A 12,515-nucleotide genomic window follows, 5' to 3' on the forward strand; every position below is an offset into this window, starting at 1 on the left:
GGTAAGATTTGCCTAGTGGAGCTCACCTACATCTTGCTTCTAGAAACAGCCCAGAGGGTTGGCTCCTCACGGACTGCTAAATTCTGTGAGCTCCTGGGGGTCGGGGTGGGGTAGAAAGTCTTCCACATTTTTGGGGTGTCGGACACTCTCAGGATCTTCCAGGTCAGCTGACCCGTCCTCTCATTGCACATATGAGGATCCAGAGAGGGACAGTGACTTGCCCAAGGTCACACAGCAGGTCAGAGCCAGAGCTGGAACCAGAATCCAGGGCTCTTGCCTGGAGATTTCCAGGCTGCTTCCAGCCACGGAAGCAACACAGTTTGGAGGGGACTTGACTTACAAAGCTTTCAGGACTGGTTTTGCCCTCTCCCTCCCTGCCTACTGTGGACTTCCTTGCATTAAAATTCTCATCGTGGGAGTCCCAGCTATCATTCATTTCTTTCCAAATGGAATGTTAGCACGTGACAAGGAGCTTCTGGGGAAGATGATGCGAGCTATCTGTAAGCCCATCTCCAGCCCCAGCTTGAGCAGAATTGGGTGGTCTTCTCAGCCCCCTCCAGCAGAAAGGAAAGCAGAGGCTCAGAACAGGGGAAGGAGGCTCTGTGTGCTCACCTGAGACTCCACCTCGCGCTCTCCTCCCCAGACGACCGGCAGACAGCCGTCCGCGTGGTGCACTTGAGGGCTCTCGGGAGGCTGGAAGCTCCCTGGCTCAAAGACTGTCTTCTCCACCACGTCCTACCATGACTGCAAATCCACCTTTGGAGTTACCTGCTTCTGAGTGGGAAAGTGTTCGTGAAGACACTCTGGTCCCCATGCTGTTGAGCTGACCAGCGATGGGGTCCAGTGGAAACAACACAGGATTTGAAATCGATGAATCTGGCTTTGCCACTCACTGCCTGTGTGACTTTGAGTGAGTCATTTTACCTTCCTGAGCCTCGGTTTCTTCATCTATGAAATGGGGTCATAAATGGCTCCACCCCACCCCATGAAGGTGAAATGCAATGTTCTACTTGTCTGTTGCTACATAGCAAACCACTCAGAAAGCTTAATGGCTTAAAACACAACGATCCTTTGTTTGGCTCATGGATTTGTGACCTGGGCAGGGACAGCTGGTCACGGCTCCATACAGTGTCCGCTCGTTGATGGGGGCTGGGGATCTCCTTCCAGGATGAAGCACTCACGTGACTGGTGGTCAGTTTCTCCCCATGTGGACCTCTGCAGTGGGCAGCTTGGGTTTCCTCAAACCATGGAGGCTGGGTTCCAAGAGAAAGGACGTTGGTTTGGGCCTAGAAAGTGATAGAGTAACACTTCCATTGTATTCTGGTGACTAAGTAGTCACTGAGCCCAGATGCAAAGAGAAGGGACATAGGGAATAGCATTCACCACAGTCGCAATTAATATAGTTATTTCTGTCATTATTTTTTGACATCTGCTTCCCTTCCCCTCCCCCCACTAGAGTGCCTCGTTCATTGTTGGATCCGCAGAACCTAGAACAGGGCCTGGAAGATCGCAGGCTTTCGATAAATAGTATTATGTATGCAGATAAGCGAATGAACTGAGGCTTCCCCCGGATCACACTCCAACCCTGGATCCCGGCTGCTCGGGCTGGGGCGAGGGTTACAGAAGGAGCCCTGGCTCCAGCGTCCGGAGCCTGGGTTTGGGCCCTGGCTCTGGCCGCAGGGTGCTAGGTGACCTTGGGCTAGTCACAAACCTCTCTGTGGGTGTCAGCAAAAGCTAATAAAACCAGACCCTGGCTTTTCAACTTATGTCATCAAAAACCCCACATAAGACTTGCTTTAATTAAGATAAGAGCACAGCATAATGTTTGGACTTGCTGTTCATTCTTTGATGTTTGGCCTTTTCTGTTGTGTTTGATGTCCAGGGACTTGGAGAACTGGACTTGGGTTCTTGGCCCTTGCTGGCCGGCTGCCTGCCGTCTGCTGTTTGCCTCGTTAAGAGCACTTATGATCTAATAAAGCAAGATGGATGCGGCCTCCCTGGGGACAGAACACTCTCCATCCCCCGCAGTCACTGCACTTCTTGGCGGCACTCAGGGCTGATGTTTACTGAGCACCAACTAAATGCTGGGCCTGCGCTCCGTTTCATCCAACCCTCAGAACGACGCGTGGGGTGCTGCCACGGCCCCCGCGCTAGACAGAGGAAACAGAGGCACAGAGACGTGTTGAAAGGCACTGGGAAGCAAGTATGTGAGTAGGGGAGCTGGGGTGTGGACCCAACTTGGCCTCCGGTGGCTCCTGGTGGCCCCGGCTTGGATGGGAAGCCAGCAGGGAGCCTAGCCGTGTGCAGAAGAGGAAGCAGGTGGCTCTCGCTCTCTAGGTTTGCTCAGTGCCGGTGCTGGACACCAGACAGACAAGGTGCTGTTTCTATGACCTCCCATGGTACACGTGGGAAAACTGAGGCTTATAAAGGTCGCACAAAGGGAACTGGTTTCGGGAAAGGACGATCGCTGGGAAAAAGGAGGCGGGGCCTTGGCACCCTCCGTCCCTCTGCCTAGGTTAAGTCAGGCAAGACGGGAGCCTTTGCTAGTCTCATGTGTGAGATTCCGGCTGGCCTGATTTGGGCCTCTTCCTGTCCAGCGCAGACAGGGGAAGGCTGTGACCATGCCTCCGTGCAGGAGACAGTTCTGAGTGGAGTAGTCCTCAGGACGGTGAAATGTGGGAAATCACCCACGTCCCTGGTTCCCAAAGTGGAACCAGGAGGCGCTGATGGGGGGAGGGGCTGCTGAGGCCATTAGTACCCCTTCCTGGTGCTCAGCTGAGCTTGTGGGTGCCCCCAGGCGTGCAAACAGCCCAGCAATGTCCCCTGCCTTTAGTCACTGTGGTGCCAGAAACCCCACCGTGAACAGCCTCTCCCAGAAAAAGCCGAGCTGAGCTGCGGAGAGGGAAGGAGCATCACTCACGAGGGCGCTTTCCGGGCAGTGCAGGCACTCTGGCTTTATTCTTGGGGAAATGGGAGAATCACCAACCTGAGAGGGTTGGAGCGCTCCTGGCACAGTGCCAGGCACTCCAGAGGGCAAAAGAGGCCTGTTCATTCTGAACTGCACATTCGCCCCGCAGACCCCGCCCCGCAGACCCCTGTACCTGGGCCTGCTGTAGAGCGACGTGTGGTGATCACTCACTGGAACCCAACTGTCCCCAGGCCTCAATGGCCTGCAGGCACCTATGAGGTCACATTGACATTAATACTCAGATGAAGAAGGTCCTTAACCCTCCCTCTCCCCCTAAAAGCCTCTCCCCACCCCTAATCATCAGGCCACCTCTAGCGCCTCCCAGGATGCCATGGGGCTCATGGTAAGGTGGGCATGGGGTGGGCTTAGGCCAACTCCAGTTCAGGGTTGGTCACCCAGGCCATACAGCAGACCTACCTAGGTTCCTGGGGGTCCATGGTCTCCATGACAATGGCTCGGACAGCTTCTTACTCCACCCTTTTCTCCATCAAGTCTCAAAATCCAGTGCTCGGACAGAAGACACACCTTTACCCTATTGCCCTCATCTCCCCATTCCTTGACCCCCAGTACCCAATTCTGAGGCTGGTGTCTTCCTAGTACTTGTGACAGCCAGGCCAGCCAGGGCCAGCGAGTCCCCTTTTTTCCATTCAGGCCAGACTGCCAGAACAGCCCAGAGGTCCTTATCACGCACAGCTATCTTCACTGTTTGCATAGCGCTCATTTCCCCTGCCTAGGAAAACATGTTTGCAAAACCAGATTTCCCCGGAAAGCCGGCAGGTTGAAAGGAAGGGAAGCAGTTTGAATTCTGAGAAGCAGGGGTCTGAAGTCAGGACCGGGCCTCTGGGATTGCTCCACTCTTCTGGGTCCCCACGACTGGTGGAAGCAGGGCCTGACCCCAAACTTCGGCTTCTGAGCAGCCCCTACACCACCCACGTCTATTCCAGAACCCACAGGCAGCTGCGGCCTACCGAGGCTGGGAGCTTTTCTCAGAGTCACACAGAGTGGAGACTCCCTCCTCTAGAACCTTCGGTGGCTCGCCTTTGCCGGCAGGGCAGGCCCACACGCAGCCTGGTGTTCAAGTTCTTCCTCTCCCCTCATGTGGCCCTTTAGTGCCAGTCACCCTAAATTCCTCACTGTCCCAAACAGGCCCCTCTCTGCCACAAGTACACCTCCCCTACCCACTTCTCTACCTGTCCAGCTCTCTCTTCCTCAAGGCCCCACTTAGACCCCGCCTCCTCCAGGAAGCTTCCTTGACTAGCCTTGCCCACAGGATGTCCCTCTCTAAGGGGCCCTAGCATTGTCGGGTCACTTCTCATCTGTCCCTACCCTCTCCCACCCATGGCCACCACTGGGTCCCAGCTGCCTTCTCAGTCACAGCCTGGCTCAGCCCCCTCAGGGCCGTTGTGAGCCACCAAGAAGAGACCCCAGGGTTTCCTCGGGGAAAAGAAATGATACCAACAGTGGCCACGGGCTGCCAAAGAGCCTCATCCTGGGGCTTTCTTGAAAAGTGACTCCTCCCGATATTAAAAGTGAATTAAATCATGTGTGCAGCACCACTGCATGCCAGGCTGCAGCCATTAACGAGGCGAGATCGACCGACCTGGGCCCCGTGGACAGCTGGCCCCGATGAGAAACGCAAAAGCTGCAGAAAGAAGTGTCCGTGTGATTGCACTGGCCTGAGCACTCGGTGTGCGCTACTTCCTCGGGCCCCCAGGGATGCGGGGCAGCCGGCACCATCGCTGCCCCGCTTTACAGACGTGCAAACTGAGGTCTGGAGGGGGGAGTCGCGCGCACGCTGCAGGCGAGGTCCCCCCTCCGCTGCGTAGCCTCTCTGTGTTCTCTGCTCTGTCCTGTGTTTGTGTACGTTCATTACCAGAGACACGGGAAAGCTGGCAAGGATGTTCCTCTGGGCCTCGGGTAGAGCAGGGTTGGAGAGTCTCTTCATTCCTCTTCTTACATTCTGTTGTTCGGTTATCACACATAATATGGATTAAAAGTAAGTTCGAAAATAGAAAAAGCAGTGCATATTCATTCAAGAAAACACAGAAAAGAGAAGAGAAAGGCCTCAGAAACCTGGTTTCTTGGAGTTGACAGGGAGCACACTCAGGGCCATGGGATTCTAGGAGGTTCACCACAGACATGGGTGAGAAACTGGGATTATTCCAGACCCCATGGCGTGAGCACGGGGAGCAGACCTCAGCTCAGTGTGGAAGGCACGTTGTGACTAACCGGAGGTGTCCCACCACGGATGTGGCAGCCTCATTGGGTGGTGAGCTGCCTATCAGTGGAGGCATGTAAGTTTATGCCAGATGCTGGATTAACACTGAGCTGTTTGCTAAATATCTCCTGTGAGTGAGTCTGATTCCCACCTCCCACTTTTACCCCGAGCTGGACAGTAAGAGAATGTGCCTGTGAGGACTGGTTGAAAATAACAAATAAAAACAAAGATTAAGAGCCTTGTACAGATACAGCTGTTTGCAGCTGGCAGACTCTCTCTGCATGCATGGCTTCGTGTGATTTCGGAACCCCCTGACATTACAGAAACATTTTATAGAGGAGACAAACAGGGGCTCAGAGGGGTATGCACTTGCCTAAGATCAGCCAGCTGGTCCCGAGTCCCCGACCCTGGCCTGGTGTGCCATGCCACGCCCATGCACAGCAATCGCTCATCTTCCTTGTAGTGTCCAGCACCCAGTAGGTGCTCAGGTCCTCCACAGAAGCGTGTGGGTTCTAGTCCAGCTCGGGCCCAATGTGCTGTGTGATGCCGAGCAGTCCCCTCCCTCTGGTGGTTTGACGTGTCCAGTTCTCTTCCAGCTCCGGTCTGTCTGCCACCCAGCTGGGCTCCTTGCTTTTCTGAGCTTGTCCCCTGACAGCAGGCCCCAAGGAGTCCTCATGAAGCAGGGGAAGGGAGGGCCCGTGGGGTGGTGGACACCCCGACGCTTGGACCCTTCCTTTATTCTGGGCAGATTTATAGGGGCGTGTTCCTGAACTCTCATTCACTGTCCACGGCCCAGCACATGTCTAAAAACAACAGATCCGATGAAAGAGATCTCTCCCGCAGATGAAAGCGGGAGGGAAGCCGGCCTCCCACAGCCCCGGCCTGCCGCACACTCTGGTCAAGGCCAAGTCAGGGCTGCAAGGTCTGGAGAGGCCCAGAGGAGGCGCCTGCCCACCCAAGGGTCTGGGGTTTTGAGGGGCCCTGGGTGCAAATCTTGGACGAGGGTCTGTGGGAGACAAAAGAACGTGGAGACCCAAGCCCCGTCCAGGGATTTGGCAGAACCTAAAGTCAGACAGGACGAGGATGAGTGATTGCCAGGCGCACCTCCGGCGCCGTCTGCCACTCTGCCCCCTCATTCTGCCCCAGCCGCTCTGGGCTCCTTCTCGTTTCTTAAAACTCAGCCAACACATCCCCTGCCCCAGGGTCTTTGCACAGGCTGCTGCTCACTGTCTAGAACACTCTTCTCCCCGCCCTTTACAAGACCTCTCATCTTCTGGGTCGCCAGTGAAATGTCACCTCCTCCAGGAGGCCTCCAATTAGTGTCCCAATCTGTCCTCCAGTTCTCCATTTCCTAATTGTACTTGGTAGAATTTATAATCGTTTGTTTTAATGATTTCTCTGTAAGCCCCAGGAAGACGTGCTCTTCATAACTTATGGCTCTGGGTAGATGGCAACAGCTCTGACACCGACCCACTGCCTCGGGCTCAGCATCAGCTCCCTTGATGGTAACAGCAAACAGTGTTTAGTGCTCATCATGTGTAAAGTACTTTCCATATATGACCAAGCTCAGTGCCTTCGAGACCTAACGAGGCAGGTGTGAGTATTGTGCCCATTTCACAGACAAGGAGACGGAGGCTGAGCGAGATGAATGCTGTGCCTTGGCTACAGCCCCCAACACGGTGTGCTGTTGCACACCACCTGTCCCTGCGGCTGGGGTCCCCGTGACCCTTGGGTGTCTCCTATGTGAGCACTGCATTCAGGAAATCAAACTATGGGGCCAGTGCAAGCAACTGTGGGGAAAGGGATACTTTCAGGGGAAATGGGGGGTCTGGGCTCTCTCTGTACAGGCTCCACCCCTCGGAGACCCCTCAGAGACTCCACTGACCCCCTCCTGGTCTGCAGAGCAGACCTCAGGTGCTTCCAAGGGGAGAGGATCAGCCCCCCGCGCCACCCCCCCGTGCTGCTGGTGGAAGGAGGGTGGTGGGTGTAGACTGTTCACCGTGCTCTGGGAGGGTGCCGCTGCGCATCAGGAGCGGGACCTTCTCTGCCTTCGGGCTCCCGTGGCCTAGATCACTCTCTGAGGGACACATCTTGAGAAATCATCGGAGGCAAGGACGGTGACTTCCATGAAGCTGTTCACCCAGACTTACCTCCCTGAACCCATGCCAGCCCCGGGGAGCTGGGGATTCTTTGCGCTAGCCTCTCTGCTTTTGTATGCTTTGCATTTTTCTGTCATGAAGATTAAAAATGGAAGGGAGGGAGGGAGGGAGGGAGGAAGGTAGGGAAAATACAACTCCATTTTTTTAATTAAACAAACTATATATGAGGATGTACACCAAAATGTTAACAATGGTTCTCTCCTGGAATTATGGATCATTTTCTTTTTCTCCATTTATACTTTTTATGTTTCTAGTTGGTGGGGAAACACCCACAGCCATTAAGGGAAGAAAGAAAAGGAATGCCTTGGGTTCTAGACTCCTTTCCACCCACCCGCTGCTCTCTGACTCTGCTCCGGTCACATCGCACAGCCTCGCTGAGCCTCCTCTCTCCTGGCAAAATGCGGGGGTGAAGGCTGTGGCCAGACCAGAGGGGCTGGTGCCTGAGGATGTACCCGGTGGTGCCAGTCCCTGTGGACTTGTCCCCCCCAACACACGCAGGCACCCAGAGACCAGGCACTAGGCCCTTGTATACCTGCAGGCCTGCTCAGGGGACACGCAGACCCAGAAGGACGGCCAGGCTTCCTGCACCCCCACCACACACTCCCCCATACACCAAGACCCTCATGCCCAAGCACACAAACACAGCACATGGGGTGCCCGTGAGCGTACACAGCGCTGTAACCTGCGTGGGGCGGCCCATCAGCCCACAGGGTGGGTGAGAGGGGGGAGCCGAGTCCTCTCCAAGATAAACACAGGAAGCGAGGATCCCACAGTGTCAGGGTGAGGTTGGGAGCCATCCATAAACTCCGGGCGGAGGTGGGGGGTGGGAGAGAGGGAGAGGGGCCCAGAGCTGGGAGGGAGAGTGTGGGAGTCTGGGCAGGGGCCCCAGTTTGACAGCCGCTGTCTTAGGTTCAAATGTGAAAAGTTGAAGCCGTGACTAAGCTTGGGGGCCGTCTCAGCTCTGTCTGTCTGTCTGTCTGGGATAGCGCCTCCCACCCCCCCACCTCACCTCTCGCTCCCCGGCCCTGAGCTGAGTGGACCATGTGTCCAGACCAGTTGGAGGCCCGAGGGCCCCCCGCTGAGCCCCCCACCCCCAGCGCTGGGGAAGCCGGAGCCTTTGCTCAGCAGAAGTTTGGTAAATGAATGAGTGCATGGAAAGAAACAGTCATTTCAGATTCCGGGATGCTCCCTAATCCAGCACACGCTTCCTGGACCAGTTTGTATCTCTGAGAGATTATCCCGGGGCAGCTGCCAGGGCCCACCCCCCAGTCTTCTCCTCTGGAGCTGACGCTCCTGCTCTCCCCGAAGCCCACTGGGTCCCCGGAGGGAGGCTGGCCAGGGTCCCTGGCCGGGCCACAGAGGCAGAAGCCACAGGGCCTGCCACCGAGGGGCTGCCCCCGTTATGAGTTCGGATGAGTGAGCACTCGCCTTGCGCCAGGTACTTTGCATCAGACTTACATACTTTCTGGAACAAAGCAAGGACAGAGGGGGGAGAAGGGGACGCCTTATCGTTTATTCTCAGCCACCCGACCATTTCGGTTTGCCCTCACAGTCCCGGCGCCAGAGGCAGCGCACCTCTGCCGGGCCCCCGCCCTCCCCCTCCCCGGCAGCGGGTGCAAGTCAAGAGTGCCAGGGTGGTGGCAGATGGAAACATTAAAAAAATATATACTGTTATGAAATTTCTCATTCAACCCATGAGCAGGCGGGTTGAATAGATCCCTTCTGAGCATGACCGCCTGCTCACCTCTCGCTGTCATAAGCCTCCAACCCCGCAGCTGGAGCCGCTGCCCGCCCCAGCCAGCAGCCGGGGAACCCGGCCCGCCCCACCCGCCCTGCTGTGCCAGTTTGGGCAAGCCGCCGCACTCCCTGCCGGCTCCAGCTGCTTCAGGCCCACCTGGATTCCTCCAGCTTCCAGCAACTTCACCTGTGCACGGCGCTCTACAACTGTGATTTCATTTGCTCCTCCTGGCAGTTCAGAGGTGGGGAGATTGCGTCCCTTTTGCCCGTGAGAAAAGTGAGGCCCAGGAAGGCCGCACAGAGAGTGAGAAGCAGAGCCCAGCCCAGACCTCGGTGGGCTGCTCCCAAACCCAAGCCCCGTCTCCGGGGCCAGCTCCTGCCCCTGCCAAGCCCGCTGGTCAGGGTGGTGACGGCACCAGGGCTGCGAGAGGGACCCCGGGGCCTGGGGCTTCTGTCGGCCTCTGCCTTCCTTGTCACCTCCACCCCACTGCCAGCTCAGCCTTGGACCCCAGACTCACTCCTGATTGTGGGCCATTGCGACCAGCCTGGCCTGGCCCTGCCTAGTGCCTCACGCATCTTTCTTTTAACTTTTTACCTATTATCTTCAGCCACGTGGTTCTTCTTTCATATCCTTGAATTCCTGTTCTTTCCTACCTCGGGAATCTTACTGTTATTCTTCTATTTTCCTCTTAAAAATATATTCACGGGATAGATGGGTGACAGGTGGTTTGGTGGGTGGGTACATGGACGGATGGGTGGACGGATGGGTAGGTGGGTGGATGGATGGATGGAAAGTGGACGGCTGGAGAGATTAATGGATGCTTGAGTAGGTGAGTAAATGAGTAGGTGATTGAGTGAGTGGGTGAGTGGGTAGGCAGGAACTGAGTGAGGGGATGAAAGGGTGGGTGGATGATGGGTTTGGATGGATGGAAGGGTGGATGGACCTGATGGGTGGACAGACGAATGGATGGGTGGACAGACAGGTTGGAGGGAGGAGACGGCCTCAGTGCTGCTGGGATTTGCCCTCTCTGCCACCTCAGTGGCCTGGACTACAGTTTTTACCCCATTGTCAATCTGCCCTCCCCCACGAGGATGGGGAACAACTGGGAGACTGCAGCAGCCCCTCGGGAAAGCAGCAGGACCCCCAGATCAGGCTCTGGGGGTGGGTCAGCCTCAGTCCTCTGCCCCAGGCCTGAGCAGCTCGAGCCCCGAAACCTGTCACAGCAGCTTTGGGTGGGGAGGGGTGGGCGTTATATCCCCTCAGTCATCCTGAAAGTAAAACTGAAACTGAGAATTTGCCTCAGATAACACTGCGGTTTAAATGTAATGAGCGAACATTACATTTTGATGATGAAATCTTAAACTTTAAAAATCAAACATTGTCTTAGAGTCCCAGGGTCATTTAAATAAATTTTGAAAGGACACCCACCCCAACTAAATCACTAGAGTTAAGAGATACTTGTTAGTCACCCCCAAAGTCAGCCAGAATGTCTTTAGACTAATTAGCTAAACAATCTTCTATGTACAAAAAAGAAAACGGAGCAGACAAATAAGATGCACCCACAGGGGGTCGAAATGTGGGTGTACAGGTCACTGGGTCAGCGGGACTTTAGGGGAATGTGCCCGACCCTAGCACCCCGCCCTCCCGAGTCCCTTACCCTGACTCCCGGAGATGGGAGCAAGACCCTCCTCCCCGAGCCCCACCCGGGGGCTGCGTTGGGGGCTGCCTCCGAGTGCCTGTGCTCACCTGCCTGTCTGTGCAGAGGGAATCACTAACGCTCACGGAGCACCTCCCGGGCCGAACCCCACACACAGTGGCTCACTTCTTCCTTACACAGACACTGTGGGGTGAGCATTACAGTGATTCCCAGTTTTCAGATGCAGAAACTGAGGTTCAAAGCCAGGAAGTGGCAGATCCAGGATCAAAATCTGTCTTAAAGATAATCTGTTTCCTCCTGACCCCACAAAGTAGAGGAAGCAACTGCAGTTCCGAGTGGCCCGGGCCACAGAGCCGTTGAGGGCAGACCTGGGCTTCAGTTGTACAGATTCTAGTGTTGATGGGTGGGACAGAGAGTGGATGTCAGGGCCTTCACTTAGGGCATCAGTTCCTGGGAGGGTGTGGGTGGTGACTAGAGGAGCAACAAGGAGACTATCAGGGAGGGCTTCCTAGAGGAGGAAGGCATTGACCAACACAGAGGATCTGGCAGACCCATGTCCTCCGAAATTCCCATGGAGGTGGAGAGAAAGCAAAGATCTCTCTGCTCTCTCCCCCTGAGATTTCTTGTGCAGCTGTGTCACTGGAGTAGCTCCTGGCCTCCCAACTTTGGGCAAAACCCCACCCCACCCGCTAGCAGGGCCAAGGGGGCAGAAGCAGCCAGCAGCCTCCCATCAAGCCTCGACAAGAGTTGTCACCAGCACAGATCCAGCAGTGGGTGGGGGGCCTGTCTGGCCTCAGCCCCACTGTTTACCTGTCTGGGCTGTTGCTGGAACCATCCATCTGGGTGAAGGATCACACAGCCTCCTTCCCTCGTCCTCCCCCTCGGCTCTCCCCTCAGGCACCCGTGTCCACAGATCTTCACCACTCCTGGCCCCTTAGACACTGCCTCCCTGCATCCCCTGCTCCTTCCTGGCCACCCCCGGGCAGGCTTCCGCTCAGCCCTCCCCTGCCCTGATCACCTGGGCCTCTCCCCTGCCTCGGTGTATGTGCTCCTGCTGGTCTCACCCACCCATCGAATTCCACTTAATTAAAAAGATGCACCGAGTGCCCATGGACAGCATCAATACCACTGATACTTTCTCGGTCCTGCAATGTGCTGGCCCTGTGCTAAGTAAGCGCTTTACGCCCTCTGTCCCTGGACTGCTCACCTGCATGGTGTCCACGAAGAAAGAGAGGCAAGCCCACGTTTTGCCTGATCAGTGAGGTGGGGAGAGTTCACGTAGCTGCAGTCATCAGACCTCAGATAGTGGAGCTCTTCATTCCACCAGAGGAAGTCGGGGGTGGGGACAGCGATGGAAGGGGGCCCATCTCTGAGCCCTGGCAGGAGCGGTGGGTGTCCCAGGGGGATACCAGCGGACTGTGAGCACACGTGCCTGAGTGCCCACGAAGGACATGCAGTCCGAAGCAGCCAGTGTGTGTGTGGGAAGAGACTAGAAGCTCTCTTAAGGCTTTTCTTGAGCACCCAACTTCCAAAACCCCTGGTCACTGGGTTCTCTACCCCTTCGAACACACTTACAAGACATACATTTCACCTTCCTGTGTAACTTTCTGATCACACGCTGTCTCAGCCCAAGGATCACAGGCCCCCCAAAGGCAGGGGGCATGCCTTGTATTTCCCCATGCCCACTGTTCCCCGTCTGCCCAGCTCTGGCCCCGAGTTTAGTACAGTTGTGACTGTATAGTGGACGTTCGGTCAAGAGCCAGTGTTGCTGCTGA

General features: G+C 55.9%; 1 long non-coding RNA gene across 1 annotated transcript; it reads right to left on the reverse strand.

Moving 5' to 3' along the window:
* Nucleotides 1-1,161: 1,161 nt before the first annotated feature.
* Nucleotides 1,162-3,525, reverse strand: LOC123831563. The gene is made up of 3 exons (XR_006787932.1): nucleotides 3,386-3,525; nucleotides 3,102-3,180; nucleotides 1,162-1,286 (listed from the first exon to the last, which is right to left on the reverse strand). It is a non-coding gene; the product is annotated as an uncharacterized LOC123831563 (long non-coding RNA).
* Between the last annotated feature and the right edge of the window lie 8,990 nt (nucleotides 3,526-12,515).

This window comes from Phyllostomus hastatus, unplaced genomic scaffold (genome assembly GCF_019186645.2).
Source record: "Phyllostomus hastatus isolate PE091 unplaced genomic scaffold, TTU_PhHast_1.1 phas_scaffold_182, whole genome shotgun sequence".
NCBI lineage: Eukaryota > Metazoa > Chordata > Mammalia > Chiroptera > Phyllostomidae > Phyllostomus > Phyllostomus hastatus.